At 39.7% G+C, this 25,369-nt stretch overlaps 1 pseudogene; it reads left to right on the top strand.

Annotated features, from left to right (window-relative positions):
- LOC144762750 (regulator of nonsense transcripts 1 pseudogene) overlaps nucleotides 1–24,147 on the top strand; it is a 66,029-nt pseudogene extending 41,882 nt beyond the window's left edge.
- Nucleotides 24,148–25,369: the final 1,222 nt, after the last annotated feature.

The following is a 25,369-nucleotide window of genomic DNA, read 5'->3' as shown; positions in this document are numbered from 1 at the left end:
ATTGCCAGAAGGACTGCTGTGCTGACTGCCACTACTAAGTAATCTGATGTGTTGGCTTGCTGCTTGTTGAGCTGCAGGAGGGACTGGCACTTTGTTACCTGCTTTGCTGTACTAACACGCTGCCTGCGACCTCGGTGTTGTGACTGACTTCAGGTGTTCTCCAAGGGCTTGTTGGCTTACCTCCTGTTTTTGGAAATCTCAGGGCCATCAAAGATTTCCCCTTTCTACCCCTGCCATGGGACTCTGCAGCCTGACAATGGGACTGGACAATGATTGTGCATGTCTGATTGATCAGTGTTGCAGGGACAAATCAGATGCTTTTCTCTTATCAGGGCTGAGTGCTTTCTGCATTCTTCACCTGGGATCGGCATTTCCCTTTTCTGACTCGCGCCACACAGGCAGTGCGTGCTGAGCCAACAAGCCACATTCTTTATAGACGCGTTGCCGAGGTAACATGGAAACTCCAGATGATGTCAGTGCTGCCTTAACCTGCCTCAGGGAGCTGAAACCAACGTGGTGCACCGGTGTCCATTGTTCATTGTCAGCCCGTAGGGAGGAGCCCGCAGGGCTACAGAGCACCACACCCATTACTACTGGTAGACCACCAAGTCTGCCCCGATCATCGAAGGACAGCTAGTGTGGCGCTCAAGGTCGACCAGAGAAAGGTACTGTGATCCGGCCTTGTACCTGCAAGTTCTATGTACCTTTCTGCACATTCGCAAGCATCCTTGACTGTATTACACCCGCCGGTCCCTGGGACCAATGCAGCTTGTGAAACAAGTGCCACTTGGGCATAATGTGCGTTCATAATCCCTAGTGAGCATCTGCGTGGATTTCTGACACTTCAACCCGCAATTCCACTAGTAGTACCATAAGGACTTCAATAGTGGTGAATGCGTCTTTGAACACTGTGTTTCCTGAATGCATTTAGTGCATATATCTTGTAAAGTATACAATGAATTTTTATTGTTTTGGTCTAGTTTTGCATATAATACAGAAAGCTATTTTTATAAACCTGTGTGGAGTCTTTTTGTGATGTATAAACTGTGTTACTGTGTGGTGTGTGTGTGTTGCATAAATACTTAATGCATTGCCTCTTGTGATAAGCCCGGTTATATTATTTGTGTATCTAGTTTTCCCTGACTAGAGTGGTGGGTTCCTCCTGGCCAGGGTGTATACCTTAGCCAACAAGAAACCCCATTTCTGACAACTACTAATTCAGTTGTGTTTGAAGTCATTAGGTACTGCTGATATTTGATTTCTTCTTGTTGTATCATATTTTCTTTGTACGAGCTAGTTCTAATATTCTTCTGTACATTAAAGAGAGACACAAACCAATATTGTTAGTTTTTAAAAACATTTCGATTTTGCTGTTACATGCTAACTTAGATGGCCAATTCTAAAGTCCGCCAGGATAGATTAGAGCATTTGGGCCAGATGTAGGTTGGCAAATACCGGTCGATAACGGCCGATTTACACCGTTACCGATCGGTATTTGCAAATGGAGATGTAGGGGCCTTCAAATTTACAGAATCGGTAAATTTACCGATTCTGTAAAATACCGAATTGGTAAATTTACCGAATCGGTAAATACAGATGTAGGTGGCACTTCAAACAGTGCCACAGGCCATTACCGATTCGTTATTTACCATGTAATACTATTGCATGATAAATAACGAATTCCAGTGTACATGCACATCTGTGCATGTACACCTGTGCCATGTGACACACATACATGCCCTAAGGCATGTATGTGTGTCACATGGCACAAAAGCCAGAAACAGGGGTGCAACAGGGTGTCAAAGTGACACCCTGTCCCCCTTGGCAAATCGGTAATTTTACCGATTCGGTAATTACCGAATCGGTATTTGCCATTAATTCCTATGGGCTTCAAGGCCCATAGGAATCAATGACAAATACCGATTCGGTAATTACAGAATCGGTAAATACCGATTCCTACCGATTCGGTATTTTTTACAGAATAATTACCTACATTAGATTTACCGATTCATGAATACCAAATCGGTAAAATTCAGTATTTATGAATCGGTAAATCTAATTTACCTACATCGGGCCCATAGTCTTTACCTCGTTATAAAACAAGGGGTAACCCAATTGTAGTCAAAGGACCTGGGTATCAAATATTATAGTCAACAGTTGGTCCTAGACATTGATTCAACATACACAATGTAATGCTATAGTTCGATTAGTCACTCTAGTCATCATTCGATTAAATCCACCATGGTAAATATAGCACAGAACGTGAAAAATACAGTAGCCCAAAATATCAATTGATACAAGAATAAATACACATAAAACCAAGCAAATATGTCTCACCAAGGTCCGGAGGACTTACTCATTTAATATATATTAAATATATATTTTTTGAAAGTAGCAAATATAAAATACAACTATTTACAAATGGGGTTCACTGTCAATTGGTGTGCACAGAAAAGAGTGAAAGTTAGTGCTCGTGTGAGTGACCAAGATGGTCGGTGAAGAGAAATAAAATGTATTACAAAATGAACACAAGTGAGCCTGTCCTAAATTAATATTTACAACAAGGGGTGGTGAGGGACAGAGTCTCTGAATTAAGCAGAATACTCTCACACAGTCAAGAGATCTGGGCTAGATCCAACACCGTTTTTTAGCTCATTGCACCATCCAAGTTTCAGAACCTGGCTGTATGCAAATTAGTCTGTCCCTGGCCCAGTGCATCATGGGAACAGGGCAGACCAGACTACAAAAGCCAATTCTTACACTGGGAAGGAAACAAGCTTCCGGGGACCGGTTTCTGGCATTACAGCCGTCTTCGGCCCGGCTTGCATGAATCCTGATGGTGCAATGAGCAAGGGACTCATGTCTGAGTATACCCTTCCACGCTTAGGGTGGACAAAAATATTTACAACAAGGGGTGGTGAGGGACAGAGTCTCTGAATTAAGCAGAATACTCTCACCCAGTCAAGAGATCTGGGCTAGATCCAACACCGTTTTTTAGCTCATTGCACCATCCCAGTTTCAGAACCTGGCTGTATGCAAATTAGTCTGTCCCTGGCCCAGTGCATCATGGGAACAGGGCAGACCAGACTACAAAAGCCAATTCTTACACTGGGAAGGAAACAAGCTTCCGGGGACCGGTTTCTGGCATTACAGCCGTCTTCGGCCCGGCTTGCTTGAATCCTGATGGTGCAATGAGCAAGGGACTCATGTCTGAGTATACCCTTCCACGCTTAGGGTGGACAAAAATATTTACAACAAGGGGTGGTGAGGGACAGAGTCTCTGAATTAAGCAGAATACTCTCACCCAGTCAAGAGATCTGGGCTAGATCCAACACCGTTTTTTAGCTCATTGCACCATCCCAGTTTCAGAACCTGGCTCTATGCAAATTAGTCTGTCCCTGGCCCAGTGCATCATGGGAACAGGGCAGACCAGACTACAAAAGCCAATTCTTACACTGGGAAGGAAACAAGCTTCCGGGGACCGGTTTCTGGCATTACAGCAGTCTTCGGCCCGGCTTGCTTGAATCCTGATGGTGCAATGAGCAAGGGACTCATGTCTGAGTATACCCTTCCACGCTTAGGGTGGACAAAAATATTTACAACAAGGGGTGGTGAGGGACAGAGTCTCTGAATTAAGCAGAATACTCTCACCCAGTCAAGAGATCTGGGCTAGATCCAACACCGTTTTTTAGCTCATTGCACCATCCCAGTTTCAGAACCTGGCTGTATGCAAATTAGTCTGTCCCTGGCCCAGTGCATCATGGGAACAGGGCAGACCAGACTACAAAAGCCAATTCTTACACTGGGAAGGAAACAAGCTTCCGGGGACCGGTTTCTGGCATTACAGCCGTCTTCGGCCCGGCTTGCTTGAATCCTGATGGTGCAATGAGCAAGGGACTCTTGTCTGAGTATACCCTTCCACGCTTAGGGTGGACAAAAATATTTACAACAAGGGGTGGTGAGGGACAGAGTATCTGAGTTAATCAGAACACTCCTACCCAGTCAACAGATCAGGGCTTCTCCATCACCATTTTTTAGCTCAATTACTTGTCACAAACTGCGGAACAGTCGGCTTGCCTCCGTTCGTACGCTGTAACGGCTCCAAAATGCCTCAATGGAGAGCGGAAACCACGTACGTGACACTAGGTTACTCCAAAGCTCCGTCACATACGTGGTTTCCGCTCTCCATTGAGGCATTTCGGAGCCGTTACAGCGCACGAACGGAGGCAAGCTGACTGTTCCACGGTTTGTGACAAGTAATTAAGTCAAAATCTGTATCGACGACTGAGAATTGTATCAAGGGATGTCGTGTGGTGTTAACTTCAGCACACTGGAAAATCCCTTTTAGGGTGCAGACTAACGTCGCACAAGTGGTACACCAGTGAAGGGTGCCCACTGATATTGGGGTTACTATACCTATGTGCACATTGAGTCCCACCCTTCCCTTACCCGTCCTGATGAAGACCCGTCCCTGAGGAACCCAGTCACCCAGTTTTCTGTTTTGTGTCGAAACGTCGACAATTCCCATCCTTTGGAGCCTGTACCTACGTTTTCTTGTCCCCCTCCTCCCTCCCCTTTCCTGTTGTCTCCTGTGCCAATCCAGGAATACGGAGGACTATCCAACCGCGTGCCAGCAAGAAAGAATTACATTTTTTTGCGAGCTATTAATTTAGGGCAGGCTCACTTGTGTTCATTTTTTAACAAATTCTATTTCTCTTCACCAACCATATTGGTCACTCACACAAGCACTTACTTTCACTCTTTTCTGTGCACACCATTTGACAGTGAACCCCATTTGTAAATATTTGTATTTTATATTTGCTACTTTCAAAAAATATATATTAAATGAGTAAGTCTCTCGGACCTTGGTGAGACATATTTGCTTGGTTTTATGTGTATTTTTTCTTGTATCAATTGATATTTTGGGCTACTGTATTTGTCATGTTCTGTTCTATATTTATCATGGTGGATTTAATCGAATGATGACTAGAGTGACTAATTGAACTATAGCATTACATTGTGTATGTTGAATCAATGTCTAGGACCAACTGTTGACTATAACATAGTCTTTACCTCAGCATTCTGGCTTATTTTACTCTTGTCTTTGCAAAGATTGTAAAACATGTGTGGTTTGACTGCTATAATACCTCTGCAGGTTTGATAACATTACTTCTACCTCTTTGTCCGATCTTTACACTGGGTTAAAATGGAATAGAATATTCAATTTAAATATAAGGTTTAGTAATTCCTTCACATGGGGTGGTGTCATTCCTTTGTTGCAAAACCATTCTTGTGTCAAACAGCCTCATGTTTTTTTTAATGTGTCACCTCACCTTTCTCATTTGTACTCACTACATTTATTATTATAGTTTGCATTCCACTTTTTCTAACCACTTGTAATGTGAAATGCCTAATTTCTGTGAAAGAAAATGTAATGTTATAAATGTGTTAGTGTGATTTTAGAAAAATATATTTTTTTATTTAATTTGCATGTTTGTTATATTGAACATAATATTAGTACAGTATTAAATGGGTCTTACCTTTGCTTAAGCTGTAAATGGCTCAAATGTACTTGTGAGGGGGGCTGTATCAGCTCCTAGATCAAATGAGCTGAATTTGTCTTCCTAAGAATGAGATTAATGTCAATGTATACAATTTGAAATTGATTGATCACAGTCATGCATTTTCGTTACATTTTAAAATGTTTTAGCTAATAATAACTATCTAATTTAAAGATAAACCCCAAAATATTCAACCTAACAGTTGTTTATGCAGTGGTAAATTGCATTGTCAGTATGTAATGGCAATGTAATGTTAGATGATGTGGTGTCAAGGAAGTAGCAGAAGGTGATATATTTGTTTATGAGATAGCAACATTAAACTAAGAAAAACGCACATTAATGACGTCATAGATATTACAAAGATAATTCTAGATAAATTGCACAAAGTAGGTTGAGTAACATAATGCTTCAGATGCATTGTAGCATTATTCAGTTCAAGACAGATGAGACTAAGGAGCAGTGTTGGGCAACTAGCTGTGCTGCAAAGTTGAAATGAATAAACCAAAACATGAAGGATATATGTGATACGTGGTAATGGACACCCTTCATGGACTGTCACCTATGACTGATAGTGGTGCTGCCATCATTGGGAAGCAACATTGGGGTTTCGTGGGGTTCATGTGAAAATGTGTTATAGGGTGGCTTACTCAGATTATACCTGTGATACAAATGCAGTGAAGTACAAACAATGACATGGCATTACATAGTGAAAGAAAATGTAAAGGACAAATTCAAGAAAACTATGTAGTGGATTCTAAAACAAGAAGCTGCAACAAAATGATTTGCTTTATAACTGGTTGGTTGCTACCTCGCCATATTTCAGGCCTGTTGCCAGAATCACTTGTGGGGAATGTTGACTGACTGAATGGGAAGAAAATTAGAGCATAGTTTTTCACAAATGAAAGATGTTCTTCAGTTTGGTTTGCTTATATCAACCTATTTGTTCCTAAATGTCTTACTTGAATAATGATTGTACAACATTCCCCTATATGAAAATACATTAAGATGGGCATTTATACCCAGTGGCATTCTATTAAATTAAGCTATGTGTGATTGCTCAATTTTACAGAGAACTTTTAGAAGTATACCGTCACTGAAATGCCATTTAAAACAGTATTCACAATCAAAATGCTGACACATCTATAAAGATTGAAATGTCAGAATCATTCTTAGACTACATAAATATTTTTATTCACTAGGCTTTTCTAGGTCTTATTTTGCAGTTTCATTACAACGAGGAAACAAGTCTGTGCTATGAACTTAACACTAATGTAGAATCTGTTGCTATTACTGCATTGAATCATGAAGTGGAATGATTTGGATTTGTGGACTTGTAAAAAAAAGGTAACAATGTACAAGTCATTTTGAACAAGAAACACAAGAAAACAGAATTATAATGTGTTGAAAGCAAACTGTTATGAAAGAACAAATAATCTTTTTTTGTAACAATGGAAATGAAAAATAATGTATTAAAGATGAAAAGTCAGAACCTTGTAATTGTTCAGCCACCATGGCATAATGAGTTTATTTCACACTAGCTTTGTGGGCCAATATTTATGAAATTGTCTGAAAATGATGTGATGTTCTTGTTGCATGTGAGAAGACAAACTCCTTCACATGGAAACTAATTGCAATGTCAATGTGTTTATGCCTAGCAAAGAAAATATTATATCTAAAGTTCTTAACATTTTTTAAAGATCTTTTGGTTTCCAAACAAACTAACTGCCCTTGATATTGTAGATGTGCTTTACAAAATGTTAAATTGTATTGCATTTATTGTTACTGGTTTTTGAGGTAATCACTTATATAGTATCTACTCTGTTATAGTGAGGTATTGAGGAACTCTGTTTTCATTAAAGCTTTGGAGAGTCTTGGGAAATAGAGAGAACATTAATTTGCGGTTTCTTTCATAGTCTAATGGGTAAATAGAAAGAACTACAAACACTCTAAAGAAATGCTTACAATGCTTCCTTATGCCAATAATAATTTCTTGAAATAGCATTTCCCAAGGCTGAGGTTTTGAATAATGAAGTAAAGCAATATGTGCCTATTTGTGTTTTACCATCTGATTGTGCCTAATGTCATCATCCTGTGTTGTTTTTTAGTGACGTCATCATTATGTCCAGTACCTTGAACACAGGTTGCGATGACACAAGAGCACCATGTTACTTTTGGTGGATAGACACATTTCACAATGGCTTATGATGCATGTGAGTGGTATGCACCTACTTTTGCAAATCCATATTACAATTACTAGGTGAAGAATATGGTATGGTTTAGCACAAATTCCTTACATATGCTTGGCTCTCATAGAGACTGGAAAAAATGATTTTGGTTCCTTTTAGATTCCCACCCACCTTCCATAGGAGGTGGACTTCCTGGCCATTAGAGAGTTCATCACGCTTCTCTTGTATCAATATTAATTAAAGCGTGGTACAAAAAGTGAGAGCATGCAAGTAGAATGGGATCAGTGTAAGTGAAGCATTGCCCCAAGCATTATATACATAACATTATGCACTCCAAATGTAACAGACGTTTAGTATTACCATGTAATGATTACAAACATTTTAGCACAGTGAGATATTCTTTCAAACATGCTAGATTTGCACTTATTAATATGTCTTTTGGTATGATCATTTCTGTTACGGTGAGAAAAAATGCCTCCATATTTTGTAGAAGAGGTTTTTAAGGAAGATTTCTTTTGAGAGTCTGAGATTCAGCATGTGATAATATTGAGTCACATCTCTTTCTCTAAACAGCATGCAACAAAAGTGTGTATGGTATAGGTAGGATTACAGTATGGGTTTTTGGCACCTTTATATTAGCAGAGGGTCGTCACAAGAGTGGCATTCCATTGGTACCTATGAAGTGAGATAGGAGATTAGGGACATGTATGAAAGTACACTCATACCTCTGAAGTAACCCATGGTGACATTGCAAGTTTACTGTGGTAAGAGACAGAGATAGTGGGGGCAGTATGCAAAACCATTTATGAGTATGTGTAGTAGTACCACTGTGGAACTACTTCACTTACTGATAACTGTAATTCCTAAAGGTATGGACATAGGTCCACACATAAACACGTCCTATCACACAGCTAGTTGTATCATGTATGTGTAAAAGTTGTAAAAGCACCAGGAGTGATGATACAATGAGGAATATCTACTACAATGTAGTAGGAGAAAAATATTGAGAGGTAGAAGGAAGTACATGTAAATAGAAAAACACACACACACACACAAAACGGTAAGTCATTTACAGTTTACAAAAGTTAGGTCCACATCGACTACAATAGGGCTACAGTTTCAACAGGCTAACATTTACTCCAACCAACCCTTGGATCAAGTCAAATAGCACACATGGACACAGGTACTTGGAGGGAATCACAAGGGAATTAAAAGAGGCAAGGAATAGGGCTACAGCACCAAGTCAAAAAAGAAAAGAAAAAAATTGTCAAAATTGTTTACACATTGCATACACCCATACTAAGCAAACTGCAAAAATGTTTTAAAAAATAAAATAAATGTATTGAAATATAATTGTCAATTAACTTTACTCATTGCAGCCACCACACAAATCACATTGCTAAAATGTTTGAAAAATGTAAACACAAACAATTAATTTAAATTAATGTAAAATAGTATTTGTATATTATTAAATAGTGCAGTAAAGACATCATTATCAATCATACTGTAGAAACATTAAAAATGTAAAAAAAATAAAGAATTGAACTTAATTTGACAAAATGGGCATGTCAGATTAGGTGCTGCAGCTAACCATATAAATCACATCATAAAAGATAATCAATAAAACAGATATACATAAGTGGAAAATTAAGAATATGGAAATTATTAATGGATTATGGAAACCATATGGACTACCTCGAAATTACCATTATTCTATACATATTCTAAACCAATGACAAACATAGCAGGTCCAAGCAGATGCATGCATATATCACATCTGAAGCTGGTGTCTGTCTCCATGACCTCTTGCAGCACTAGGGGAAGAAAGGTAAAGGGCTAACAAGGGAATATTTCAAAGAACTATTGCTAAGCAATTCTTATCAAATGAATTGTATGTTCATATAATGATGAGGGAGAAAATAAAAATCCAATATCTTGTTATTATAACAAATATTAAAAAAAAAAAACAATAAAAGGAAAAAAAGAATGAAACAGGCATAAATAAAGATTCAGTTGTAAAAACCGATCTAATCGACGTGCATGAGAATAAAGAGGTGCAGAACAAACAATTTCAAGAGATACATCAAAACTGTATAATCACAGTCCAAAACAGCTAAGAGTTACAAAAACACATATGTCAATCAATCAATCGATCGATCACTCAATAATCACTTTATTCAATTGTATTTGACAATCATAAAAGTTTAATAAATCAATCATACAAAAATAGTAAGAGCAGCAAATAATGTCATTAATTAAAAACACTCCAATTCAATGTCAAGTATAAGCATTATACACTGCTAATAAAAATCTCACCACATACCAACAGACAGTAGAATTTTCTAAAAATTGTAAATATAAAAGGGCAGGTCTCGCTTGTTTAAAATTCAAATGTGCAAATAAAGGGCTTATATACTTCTGACGCAAACTGGCCCATTTAGGGCAAATTAGTACAATGTGTAAAGTGTCTAGTGCAGAATACTCATCACAAGAATACACAGGAAGGTTATGTTGCCTGTGTCATCCTGCTACAAGGTGCTGTAACATATTCAGTTGAAAGTATGTTTAAAGTCTTCTTATTTATTTATTTATTTATGATATTTGTAGAGCGCATGCAATGGCCCGAGGGCGTCTCGGCGCTAAGTGTCTGAGTGTTTGCCCTAGAAAATGAATGATTTATTGACTAAAGAGCCAGGTCTTAAGTTGTTTCCGAAAGGACCATAGAGATGAACTGGCTTTGATCGTTGGTGGCAGAGTGTTCCATAACTTAGGGGCTGAAACCAGAAATCTTCTATCGCCCCAAGAGACCGTTTTTGTCCGGGGTATAACAAGATCTCCTGAGCAAGATGACCGTAATGTTCTGAGCGGGCGATAAGGGGTCAGATTACGGACAAGATGTGCTGGTCCTTGGTTGTGCAACGCCTTATATACGATACACAGGGTCTTGAACCTTATCCTGTTTCTGATGGATAACCAATGCAGCTCTTTGATGGTCTTAGAGGCAGAGTGATGTTTAGGGATATTTCCCAGAAGCCTCGCTGCAGAGTTTTGTATGGATTGTAGTTTATTCAAGACTCCTTCCTGTGCATTGAGAAACAGAGCGTTGCAGTAATCCAGGGTGGACAGCACAAGAGATGTGACAAGAGTTTTTCCGGCTTTATCAGGGAGAAAAGGGATGATTTTTTTAATTAGCTTCAGCTTATAAAAAGCTGAGGAGGTAATCTGGTTGGCATGTGGATGGAACGTGAGTCGTTCTCCGGCATATCCAGTGTTAGATAAAGTTCAATTTTTTCACTACTTTTGACCATGGTATGATGAATGGAACAGTACTTATGCTGTGAGTCTTGCAGTCTAAATTCTTGAGTATTCTCTAAAAATACTTTCTTAACTTCTGCAGTAACTGATTTAGGTATTTTCTCAGGTGAGATAAAGACATGCAATAAGCCCAAATTAGAAAGGGTAGTTTTTATGTAACTAAGCCAGGGTATACGATAACTAAAGTTCAAGTTTAAACAATCTCTTACTATTAGTCCATTAAAATCCAATTCTTTTTTAGTCCATATAGAACACCATAGTAGTAAGCGTATATAGTCAGCTATGTGACCTGCCCCTATCTCTTCACGAACTATTTCTGATGGGTCATACTGTGGGATGCGTAACAGTTTCCTTAGGTATTTATTTTCTGCTGTTTGTATTAGTGTAGGAGATGTATAACCCCAGATTTCTGCCCTGTAGGTTACAGCCGGGACACACTTAGGGCCCGATGTAGGTCGCCAAATACCGGTCGGTAACGGCCGATTTCGGCCGTTACCGACGGCATGTTAAGATACAGAATCGGTAATTTTACCGATTCTGTAAAATACCGAATCGGTAAAATTACAGATTCTGTATTTTGACATGTAGGTAGCGCTGCAATCAGTGCTACAGGGGTCTAAGAATTCGTTATTTACCACTAACTAGAAGTTGGTGGTAAATAATGAAAACCCTTTAAAAAGCATTTCTTTTGCTTTTTAAACAGTGCCATGTTGCAGACATACGTGCCCTAAGGGCATGTATGTCTGCAACATGTACACCCATGCACAATTGAGGGGTGAAACAGGGTGTCAAAGTGACACCCTGCCACCCTTCAATGTTTCCCCCAATTACCGAATCGGTATTTACCGATTCGGTAATTGCCATTGATTCAGGAATCAATGGCAATTACCGAATCTGTAAATACCGATTTTTACCGATTCGGTAATTGAATCGGTAAAAATACCTACATCCCGATTGCCAGTTCTTAAATACCGAATCGGTATGATTCGGTATTTAAGAATCAGTAATCTGGGATTACCTACATCGGGTCCTTAGTGTTGTAAAGGTGTAATATGGACCTTATGCGACTGTGACCTAAACGCCTAGAGAAAGCATCAATTTTACAAACCGCCCTGTGAAAGGATTGAGTGTGTGATTTCAACACATATGTCTATGTATGCAGGGTCCACTCTCATAGTTGTGTAATGTCAATCCTCACTGCAGAGTAAATAGTCCGTAGCTGAATAAATTATGGGGCTTATTTACATGCCCCTTACGCCACTGGTGCCTCACTTTTTATGATGCTCCACTGGGGCAGAGTGCAGACCCATATCTATGAGGCCACATAAAGCCACTTTGCATGGCTTTTCATGGCCTTGTATAAATGGAATAAGGCAACGCAGCGCAAGTTGAAGCACTGCCTTACACTGCATCAGGGAGGCATTCCATGGGCGTTGCAGTGGGTGTTCCCACCGAACACCCATGGGTTTTCATGCATTTCTAGATTTACATGGATTTGAAAACCTGGGAATGCGTTACAACTGTATGCCTCCTCTTGGCAGCTGTAACAAGGAGAAATATGTTTATTTGTCCTCGTTTTTTCCTCTTTCTGTGTGTGATGCATACGGCACACACATAGAAAGAGGGAAACACCTCTGGGGATTGTTTATATGCAGGAAGGTGTCCATTCCTGCACAAAAACAATCATGCCAACAATGCAGACACCCTTGCATCATGTTGCAAGGGTGCCTGCGTTGGCACTCGGCACCATATCGTGCACCGCCGCTCGCTGAAACAATAGGAAAGCACTATATCTCGTAAATACTGTACATTCCTGCCCTTTTGATTTGGCGTATGGGAGTGCAGCAAAAAACACGTCCAGCACTGACCTACGGCAAATCATAGTAATTGAGGGCCTAGGATTACAAAGTAGGAGAGGTGGACTTATTGTTGAATTTTCAGTTTCAGGTGTAATTAATCGGCAAAACTATCCTCAAAACCAAATTGATGTTTGAGGAAATGCAACACGAGACCCCACAGACCCCACCATTTCTTTTGAAAGAGCAGTATAAAAGTATAAAAGAAATGGTATTGAAAAATAATTGTTAATGAACTTTACTCATTGCAGCCACCACTCTATTTACATTGTTAAAATATTTGAAAAGTAAAGTAAGGAGACTGTCTCCTGCTTTCCATTATGGGTGTACTTCAATACATTGATGATGCTCATGCCTGATTTAATATTTTTCAAGTTCCTATGGCATTTCCTCCCACATCAATTTGGCCCTGTGCATGGTCTCGTGGATTCAATACACTTGAGACATAAACATCGACGATCCTTGCCAACTTTAAATTCATAATTTCTTCCCCTATGGACTATTTACTCTGAAAGGACAATTGGCATTATGCAACAGTGAGAGTGGACCCTGCATACATCGACATATGTGTTTTTGTTACTCTTAGCTGTACTGGACGGTGATTATACAATGTTGATGTATCTCTGGAAATTATTTGTTTTGTACCCCTTTATTCTTATCCACCTTGAATTGATTCGTTTTTACAACCAAATTATCCTATACACTTGCTACCTTCTTTTCTTTTCCTTTTATTGGATTTCTTTTAATATTTGTTATAATAACAATATTTTGTTTCTTTCCCTCATCATTAAGTGAACATAACATTCATTTGACTTTTTATGACCTACACCCAAGCTCACAATGGTTTATTGTTTTGCCCGTTTTTGTGTATGCACCAAGGGAAGAGGCCAAGCCCAGGACAGGTGCTCTATTGGCTTCCACTTGTGTCAAGTATGCCTTATTATTATTATTGTATTTTATTTTTATCAGGTGATGGCTATTCGCCTATTCTTTTCAGTTTGTAGTTCTACATGGCATAGGCAGAGTCTTCCACCTATGATATGTAGAAGTACATTTGGTAGATTTGCACCTATGATATGCCTGTAAAGGTAATTGTAGTGAGTTAACAGTTGTGTTATGAAAGAGAGTGGGGACACCTGCTTCTTCTCCTAGTCAGTGTTAATTTCGGGCATTTAGGGGGAGAGACATGCTCGGTTGTAGGTGTACATCTACACGCACATAGATCTCTGCCTGCAGATTTACCTTTGTGAATTGGACCCAATGTGTTGGAGAGTTTCATGCAGTGGGAAAACCAACTGAGGGTGCCTTAGAGTGAAGCCAACATTTTTTTTTTTCTTTCTCATTCTGCAATAAAGTGTATTCGGAGTTATCAGGGACCCGCTTCTCTGATTTCTGTTCCGACATGGCCCCTAGATTTGTGGGATATTCAAGCTTTTGTGGTTTCAGAGTGGGGTCCCCTTGTGTCCTTAACACTTTCAATATCGAACTGGGGGAGCTGGCCACCCTGGCCACTCACACAAACTTACTGTTTGTGTTTTTATTGCCATTGCATAATCATTGGAAATGTGCGGGCTTAGCGTGGAATGATCTACATAACCTATTCATTTACATACTGGGATCCTTCCCAAAGCTCCCAATAGTTATACTTCTTACTTGGTTTCCCTTTTCTATCCCATTTATTTATTTTATTTATAGAAGCCACCCATTCTAAATAAGTGGGGGCAACTGGTTTTATCCACTTGATACAAAGTTCCCTGCGAGCTAATAAGATCAGCATGAACAAAAGGTTCTGTTCTTTAAATGTTAAGGAATTTACCCTCTCTTGTATATTGACCCCAAAAATAACGAGATCTATACTTACAGTTATCGGTCTTCTTAATACTGCTTCTATAATTTTACTCACTTCCTGCCAGAAGCCATCGATCTGGGGGCACTGCCAAAACATGTGCACATCATTCGCACCCGCTAATCCACATTTGGGACACACTTTCACATTTTGTCCATTGAATTTGGATAGTCGTTTTGGCGTCCAATAGGCTCTGTGGATAGTAAAGAGGTGATTTCTCCTTAGAGCAGCGGATTTCGTAATAGCCCAGCATTTGCTCATAGATACTTGCCACAGGTTTTGGAGATCCAACGACGGCAGTTCTTTCCCCCAGGTCGCTTCTGGAATTAGGAAATTCTCTTCCCCTGCTGCAATAAGAGCCCAATACCAAGATGCTATTTCTTTTTTTATCTGGGAGTTCTTTATCATAGTTGTTTCCATGATCTTGTTTCCGGTGTTTTTCTCTTTCGTTGTTTTTACCCAACTAGTGAGCTGATAGAATTTAAACTTTGAAAGGGATGCGTTTGTTTTTTCAGACAGAGTTTCCCAGTCTATTAAGTTGTTGTCCACTATTAGTTGGCCCCAAACTTGGAAGCCTGCTGTTTTTCAAAGGTATTGCCAGCTTGTCTTTGAGACATTTTTGGGTTCCTGGTGAGTCCCAGATTGGGGCGAACTCACTGTAATAGGGAATGTTCAAGGTACACCGTATTTGGTACCAGAGTTTTGCCGCTGATCTTAACGTCTTCAATTTAATTTTTTTAAAGTACTTTGGATGGCCAAATTTAAATAGGAAATGCCCGGTATTTTCGGTCATTGTTTTGAGGTGTTCTGGATACAGATCATAGTCATTTAGCAGGATCCTCATATACTTGAATTGGAAAGCCCTATAATATTCGAATAAGTCGGGACTGGCAATTCCACCTTCTGCTTTTCGTCTTCGTAGTTTGCTCCAGGCTATTCATGTACTTTTTGAAGCCCAGATAAAACTCGATAATTCTCCTTGTATTTTCTTCAAGGTTTGCTTCTTAAATTCTAAGGGTATTGTGCTGAACAGGAATGTGATTTTGGGTAAAATAGACATTTTGATCAGATTAGATCTACCGAGGAAGGTCAAAGGGAGACTTCCCCATCTTTTTAGTAGCTTTCTTACCTCCGCAATTATCCTATCCAGGTTTGTACTGGGTATCTTATCTATGTTTTTAACCAGTTCTATTCCCAGATATTTGATTTTCTCTCTGGAAAAGCTGCTATTTACTTGGGTATTCCAGCTCATGATTTCTGTTTTTGTTCGATTTATTTGGTAACCTGATACCTTCCCAAAGTCTTTTAGGGAATCCTCAATAGCATTGAAGGATCCTGCATAATTATTAGTGAAGATCATCAGATCATCTGCATATAAAGCTATTTTTTTTTTTCATGCATGATAAGTGAACGGAGTTATTTCTGAATGAGCTCTGAGCTTACTTGCCAGGGGTTCGATATATAAGTTGAACAAAATTGGGGATAATGGACACCCCTGTCGGGTCCCTCTGTGTATTAGTATATTCTCTGTTAGACTCCCGTTAACTAGGACATTAGCTTTTGGGGCTCGATAGAGTTCTTTAATTACTCCCTGAAAGTTTTCTCCCAGATTGTATTTATTTAGTGTTGCGTTCAAAAAAGCCCAATTCACTCTATCAAACGCCTTAGTCGCATCTAAGGTTATTTTTGTGAGCGGAATTTTCTCGGTTGTCGCTAGATCTATTGACCTGATGAGTTCTTGTGTTAGGTCTTGCAGGTGCCTGCCCCTTATGAACCCTTTCTGATCTTCGTTTATCAGGTTACCTGCGATTTTCCCTAACCTTTTTGCCAGAATATTTGTGAAGATCTTATAATCACAGTTAAGTAGGCTTATGGGACGATAAGATTCACATTTTGCTGGGTTCTTGCCTGGTTTTAACAAGATGCTTATCGTTGCATCATTCCAGGAGTCAGGGAGTTTCTCCTTCTCTATGTAGATTTTGTTTAGTAGGTTCGTGAGTGGGATGGCCAGGACCTCACATAATTTAATATATAGTTCATTAGGAAGGGCGTCCGGCCCGGCTGCTTTCCCTCTCTTTAAACGTTTCAATGTTTCTATTACCTCCTCATTGGTGATCGGGGCATTCAACTCCTCTTTTTCCAGATTTGATATTTCTGGAATTCCAGGTTTTTTAAGTATTCGTTTAGATCCTCACTTGAGGGAGACGTATCTTCCGTATAGAGGGAAGCAAAGAGGTCAACAAACTCTCTCATTATTACAGATTCTTCTGAGCTTGCGCTAGAGCCATCTTGTGGGAGAATATTAAATATCTTAGTTCTGCTAGCGTCGGTTTTTGTTTTCCACGCTAGAAGCTTGCAGCATCCCTCGCCATATTCATAATTAGCTAGTCTGCTTGCTTCCCATCTCTCTCCTATTTTATTCTCTAATACCCCTGTCAACCTTTCCTCTTGGATTCCTTTATCTTCTACCCACTTTCTTTTTTTTTCAGTGTCTAGCTCGGCTTCTATTAGAAGCCAACATTTGGTAACTGAATTTTAGGTTATCAAGCAGTGACAATGCATTTACTGTTGAAGTGAAGCTGTGCAGTAGATTACTGCTTGAGTGTGTTACAGATGGCGAACCATTAATAGCACACTGCAGGAGGAAATGTTGGAGCAATGACACATATTACTACTTGCACTATAAAAAGGTAAAATCAGTCAGTTGTGTTCTTTTTAAAACATAAATTATACTGTTATTGAGTAGACCATTTCTTGATGAAGCCCTGCCGGGTTTTATTTTCTATATCTATTGCGGAAGATGGTGTCTTAAAATGCTGAAGGACTGCATTTGAATCCCTTAATTTACACTCATTGGTCAGACGTAGTTTAGGTGCTTAAGTGGCAAGTTGCTACGAGTTAGAAGAACCCTATTTACTAAGACATCATAGGTCATAGAGCTCACTTTTTGAAGCTACGAGGGAGTCTCTTAGTTGAGCGTAATATACACTGAGGGCCCAATTCCGATCCCATTAGGAAGGCTTCCAGACAGGTTCCAGAAATGGCAAATCCGATTCAAACCCTGTTTCTGATGGAATCGTCCCCCATTTTGAATGACCAAGTACAATGCGAAGATCTCGTCCTGCCCGATCGAATAGTTTCCGAACCCAATCCTGTCAGTCCGAGTCATTCGAAGCCGAATCGTGCCATGCAATGCTTCCGAACGAGCAAGTACAATACCCGATTCTGACAGCCATACAGACTCGGTTTTGGCGAGACGAAAAGGCTTAGGGAATCGGAGTTGGGGGGGCGATAGCATGCCCCCCTTCACACAGGGCCCTCCAAATCGGTCACAGGGGGGTGCCCATGTTCCCCCATAGTCCAAGCGTGTACGGTGTGTCGGGCACCATGGGGTGTCCACCACAGGGTGTGCCCTTTTCCCCACCAACCCCTTTCTGCAATGGGAGCCTGTGTACGCATTCGGTACACAGGCTCCAATAGAGTTCAATGGAAGTCACAGTGAATCGAGTCCGTAACTATACGGATGCATCAGAATCGGTCGCACAGACTCCCCGAGCGCGGTTCCCTTGGAAAGCTCTCCGGAACTGAGTTGTTGAGAGGGCTTTCCAAACGGGATCGGAATCATGCCCTAAGTGTTGAATTCCTACTGCTTCATACCAAATGAGTAAATCTGTGTTACATACCTTTCTGGGATTTCTGCTAGAGAGAAGCTTAGTTCCAATATATGAAAGCTGTTCCTTCCACTCACTGAAAGATGTCTCACAGTTGAAGGACTTGTTTAGCTTTGATGGGCGTTTGATGATGTCTGTGAGTTTGGCCCTTGACACACGCACCCTCTCCTTCTGTGACAATCTCTCTCACACGGCCGCTTACATCTAGATGCATGCATCGACGTAAAAGGAATCGTACCTAAAGAAATTATACATGAACGCACACAGAAGGACCAGCATTTAGGCCACATGCAGACTTAGAGGCAAATGTATGTGGCTGCACACTTGGAGAGATCCAAAGCACACCCACAGCACAGTCTGCTAAGGTGTACAAATTTGATTAGAAGCTATGCATAACGAAAGGCGGAGATCTCTACAGGAACTGCAAAGACTGCACTGGCTATTAAGGTCCATGTTAATTTCAAGAGAATCCATGAAAATTAGTCTTTGTAGCCCTCTGTGCCCCGATTCACAGAAGTAACTTACGACAAAATCTTAAACTTTTTACCATTTTGGCATTCACAGAAGACACTTACTAATTTTGAGTAACTTAATCTTTTTGAATAACTTACTCATATTGTTATTCACAAAAGGCACTTACTCATTGATGAGTAAGTGCCTTCTGTGAATACCAAAATGGTAGTAAGTTTAGGAATTTGTCTTAAGCTAGTTCTGTGAATCTGGCCCGTTGTGACCCTGCTGTCCTGTTACAACATATTTTTGAAATACTCAAACAGAAGGCATTCTCTGTTCCTTGTATTTGCTGAAAATGCAGCAAGGTGGCGCCAAATAAGGTCTTTTCTCTTTCCCCAGAGTAAATGTATTCTTAATTCGGAGCTGCTCTATCCATCAGACACCAGAAAGACGCCCAGCAAAACATCTGGCACAGGTTCTGACTCCAGCACTGCTTTTAAAGCAACATCTGTATGCCCAGCACTTATAGTAAAATCCCTGTGATGTACCTCACCCAAAACCCACCAAATGGAAATGACCCATCACTATTACCCCAAAAAAAGTTTGTGCATTATCCCAGAATAAAGATCAGGAACTATGCAATGATGTACACAAAATAACTGCATGAGACCAGTGCTTGTGCTTCCCCTACTTAAACTATGGTGTATGCACTGCCGGCTCTTGAAATAACAAAAGATGTGCCCGATGAATTTAGCACATCTGTATTCGTACCACTGTAGTACTGGCACTCTTAGTTTTTGGAGCTGCCAAAAGTACTGCTTGTTCCACATGGAAGAAACTACCACGTGTCTGAACAGAATATCACAAAAAAGAAGCACGTGGTATTTACAAAACACCAGATCACCAAATAGTCCATACACATGATGACAATCTGCCACCTGATATCAACTACTGTGTATGCAGTAGTGACTGGTTCTATGTAGCTCGAGTAAATATTGAAGTACATATTACACATATTACTAGCTTGCATTGTAAATAAATGACCCATAGCTTTATTTGATGAAAAATAATAATGAATTGTACAAAAGCAGGAACATGATATGATAAACTATGCTGGTAAGCTAGTCATAATGATAGAGCATAACATTTTGGGATGTAAGTAATAGTGATATGCATGTTCATACATATGATACTAAACCATACTGAGGCTGATGTCATGTGGGTTTACACAGCTTCTAATTGTATGTTGTATGTTCTGGACATTACTTCCTGGCTGTATGCAAAGATTGCTGAACTTCAAAGCAGGAAATCAATTACTAGTTTGATGCCAATGTGAAACCAGGGCACACGTCATAAAAAAAGTGGGGGGACTAACAAAGTTAGGAAGTATGCAAGTGACCTAATGGCACATGCCATGGCATGTGGCATCACGGAAAATGACATCACATCCCATGACCTCACCAGAAATGACAACGCAAGAAGTGACATCAGATCTTACTAACTCAGCCATATGTTTAGCAGATCTATCATGAGTACATTTGAGCACATTACAAGATTTAACAAATTAGATTGTGTGGCAGGGTTATGCCAAAACAGTGACACAACTCGACACAAAATCTGATCTTCAATTTACACATTTAGGGGGTCCAATAGGATGACGGGCGGACTTTGTCCGCCAGTAGGGCGGGGGTCCCGTGTTTGGCATTAGGATGCGGCCCCCAGAGTGGCGGCCGCAACCTGCATTCATAACATTGTGGCAGGCGGGGCACTCTGCACCGCCCGCCACAATGCTATGAATGAATGCATACATTTGCATACGCAATGCGGCAGGCACCGCGCGGTGCCTACCGCATTGCATATGCAAATGCGGGGGGTACCACAGGTACCCCCCGTGTGCACCCCCCACCCCTCCTTCACCTTGGGGTCCCGCAGGGGCCCCCCAAAGTGAAGACCGCATGCCTTTCCGTGGCGGCATCGCCGCCACAGAAAGGCATCTGTTTCCCCCATCATAATATGGCTGGCGGTGTCTGTTAGACACTGCCACCATATTATTCCTTTTCTGCCTCGGCCGCAAGGCGACCGGGGCGTAAAAGTGGCGGACGGTCTTTCCGTCCGCCGCGGTCCCCCCCGCCATACTAATATGGCGGGGGGAATTAGGGAAACAGTGTCGGTCCGCCGACATCATAATGGGCCTCTTATTTTTTGTCGAATCCTGAGCCAAAAAACTTGGCAACAAGGAGAAACTTGGCAGTAAGTCTGTTCTGCTTCATTTGTTGCAAAGTCTCAGTTTTAAGATATCTTATGGGGTTAAGACATGTACGGCAGAGATCGTTGTGTCCCCAGTAAGTCTAATGGAATAATAATAATGGTAAGATAACTCTGGAGGTTAACACATTTGCTAGGGAGATATTTTGCCTCTGTCCTGTTCTGATTCAAAGTAGTACAGAGGATTAATATGTCTCCTGCAAGGAACATCATGTACCATACAGATGACAGATGTTTATTTTATGTTGCTAAGTAAGTTGGGTACTATTTTTGCCCCGAGATCCTTTTGTTGCTTGCAGTTCATAAATTGTAATCCTTCTGATGTAGCACAGTGAGCTATGAAGGACATGATACTCCTACACCTTGTAAACACATCATATACATTGATCTACACAGTTATATGAGTTATTGTCAATGTATGTGTATGTGTAATGCAAACTGCTATAAAAGCGGTAGTTAAATTGATATTGAGTAAAAATGGGACAGGGCAACAAATCTGGCATTCTTGCAGTGTATGCATATCTCTCATATACAGTGACTGTTCAAAGTCAAACCCAACTTCTCATAAGTACTTGCGAAGTGATACCATGATGTGCGTCTTTGTTGCTCCTTCATTGCATTTCCATCTAAGTGTGAGGCTGTAGTATTCAATTATATATTGTTTTTATCTTGAGTATATCCCTTTAATGCTAGTGGTTTAGATAGTAGATTTGAGTATGTTCCTTTAAATACTTGTAGCCTTTTGAATGTATTTATATTCTGTGTTCTAATTCAGAGTTGTAGTGGAGTGCTGTTTGTTCCATTGCTGGTCAGTTTCTACCTATCTGCTGATCTTACCAGACGTGCTCATTTATATGGAATAAACTTATCCTTCAACCTTATTTTTGGATTCCTTTCAATAAGACTACAAACATTTTGGCGACGTACTGGATTTTTTTTTTCAGACCATCTTTATTATTTTTTAGAGAAATCATTTATTTTGTTTCTCTTCTTTTTCAACTTTGCTTCACAAAACATCTATCTTCAAACTGGTGTTTTCCACATGAATATTTTGTCACTAACTTCAGACTGAGTGAATTACTACCCTTAAAAGCATCTTCAGAAGTGAACAGAGTGAGAGGTTTCTTCTACCGGACTCTCTTTCACGTGTGTTTTTGGCGTAGTAAGTTTAATCGGCTATTCAACTTTATTGGAGTATTCCTGTGAGGATAAGTTTAATTTTGACTCTTTTTAAACTTATTTCACCTCTGCTTGTGAAGATTCACAGTTACCTACTTCGTGTTTTTGTTTAAATCCTCTTGCTTGCCGTTGCCGACTGCATTTGCATCCTCGCGCTCCTGCTTTTTCCTCTGCATAGCAACGCTCCAACTAACATCAAGCAAATACGCAGTAGTTACGTTCTCACACAGTGCTTACTCGTCAATGTCGTGACTCAAAGGTCACGTTATCCGACCTGATGCGGCGTACGTGCCGCCATATTTGATTCATTTCACTTCATTATTCCCGAGCACGCCTGGAGTTCCTTTATCGATTTTATTTCTACTGCTACTTAATTCATGTAAGTCGTTTTGTGGCCATATTATTATTTAGTCGACGACTACATTTGAATGGACAATTTCGGATATTTACGAAATGAAGTAATACAGTTTTAGCTACACTGCTTATGACTGCCCATACTACTACTGCACTACAGTGTTTTATACAGTTTACAGCTTACTGCCTATACTGCCTATACTGCTACTGCACTGCTTTGTTTTACAACAACCACGTACTTTATTATTCAAGAAGTCTCATGCTTTAACTGATTTGATATTCACCTTCAGTATTGTCCTGAATATTAATAATACTACTGATACCTCTGCTTCAACTTCTACGTCGTCCTCTTCAACCACTTCAAATTCTTCTTCATGCATTAATATCAATTTAAGTACTCTCAAAGAATTTTTAACAGCTCCTGGTGAACCTGTGGTTAAATGGACTGAATTGAAAGAATATTTTTTAACTATATTGCTACTCTTGAAGATAATGTTGGTACCCTTTCTCCAGAAAGGAAACATAGAATGCTTCTAAATAGTCTTGGCCCCGAAGGTCCTAGGGTATACAATCAAATGCAAAAACCTGAGAGAGCTGGTGATGTCGACGTTTTTCAAGGCAGCTATTTTAGATTTAACTGAACATTATTCATCCACAGTTTGCATTGGAGTTACTAGATGTGCATTCTTCAAAAGAAAACAACTACAACATGAAACTGTAGAAGAATATGTTGCCCAATTAAAACTATTGGCTGCACATTGTAAATTTGGTGCATTACATGACGAACTTATTAGGGATCAGGTTGTTGTTTGCACGAGAAATAAGAGTACTCAAGATAGACTTTGGATTGAGGGTGAATCTAGCCTTAAAGATGTCATCACGCTTCTTAAGAAAGCTGAACTCTCGGATAGAAGCTCAAAAGCACTTTCTGAACATTCGGAAAATCCCACTCCTTCGGTCAATAAGATTTCTGAGCATAAGAAAAACAAGGATTCTTCAAAAAAAGGATTAAACAAGAATTTTCAAACTAATAAGAATTTCCAAACTAAATCCACCAATTATAAATCTTCCAACAAGTCTAAGTTTAATCAAACGGATACTCCTACCTTTGCATGCTATCGTTGTGGTGACAAGAATCATAACGCTGGTAACGAGAAGTGTCCAGCAAGATCTGCAAAATGCTCGAACTGTGGCATTTTGGGCCATTTTTCCATAGTTTGCAAGAGGAAGCCATTTCAACGAGCGAAAGTCACTTGCATTACTGATACAGATTTGTCTGTTTATGACTCAGATTTGAACAACTCTGCTAACTTTAATGAAAACATGCAATGTAATATTGTTCTTAATGTTGACGCTAATGAAAGGAGCAAACCATTGTGCATTGTAAAGTTTGGTGGTATTCCTTTGCAGGTTGCTGCAGATTCCGGCTCTCCATTTACTATTATAGCCAAGGATGTTTAGGAAAAAGAATTAGTTAATGGTTTGGTCCACACTTAGAACCTACTGGTGTTAACCCAGAAAGTTTTAGGGGAGATAAAATAGATATGTTGGGTTATCGTACTTTAGTGTTTGAATTAAAAAACCGCACCGCTATTTGCAATTTGTATATTGCTCATGATGGCCCTTCTGTTTTAGGATGGAAAGATCAACGAGCTTTGCATATTATTTTGGATCCTAATAGTCCTGAACAAGTTCTTGTTACCGGTGAGAGTGAGGACACAAAGAATTAGTTCCTTAAAGAATTTCCAAATGTATTCTCAGGTAAGATTGGTAAATTTAAAGGTTTCTCTCATCGCATAAAACTAAAAAGTAATGCCATTCCTAAAACACACAAGGTGCGTAATATTCCTGTGATTGTGAAGGATGAAGTCAAATGTGAAATATTGAAATTACAGGAAAGTGGTAATATTGAACCTATTGAAGCCGCAGAGTGGGTTTCTCCATTGGTCGTGGCTAGACAGGCCAATGGAAAAATTTGCTTATGTGTTGATTTGAGAAATCTTAATAACAATATAATAATTGATCAATAACCCTTACCTAGAATCCATTAAATGTTTTCTTTAACCAGAGGTGCTAAATATTTTTCAACTCTGGATTTATCTTCAGCGTATCACCAGATCTCCCTACATCGTTCCAGTCGTGACTTGACCGCATTTTGCACTCCTTTTGGATGTTTTTGTTTTCGTTGCATGCCATTTGGATTGGCATCTGCGGCTGCAGTATTTCAACGACTTATGTCACAGCTTTTTGGTGATATGCAAGGTGTCATTTTTTTTCAAGATGATATCCTTATAATGGGAAAAAATTCGCATCAACATGACTCTAGATTAAGAAAGGTTCTAAATGTTTTAAATGAAAATTGTCTTACTGCTGAAATTTCCAAATGCAAATTTTCTGAAAATAGTATAGTGTATCTAGGACATGAGATTGGTGCACAAGGCATTAGACCCAAGACTAAATTGGTGAGAGCTATTTTAGATGCACCAGCACCTAAATCTAAAGATGATTTAAGATTATTTTTAGGATTAGCTGAATTTTACACAAAATTTGTTTCTAGTTTTTCAGAAAAAACATATCCCATGAGGAGCCTTTGGAAAAACAAAGTTTCTTTTATTTGGTCGGATGAATGTCAGCAAGCTTTTGTTATGATCAAAAAAGCTATTTGCCATGCTCCTAACCTTCA

The sequence above is a fragment of the Lissotriton helveticus genome, chromosome 6, assembly GCF_964261635.1.
Source record: "Lissotriton helveticus chromosome 6, aLisHel1.1, whole genome shotgun sequence".
NCBI lineage: Eukaryota > Metazoa > Chordata > Amphibia > Caudata > Salamandridae > Lissotriton > Lissotriton helveticus.
This window is presented reverse-complemented; position numbering and strand designations above follow the sequence as displayed.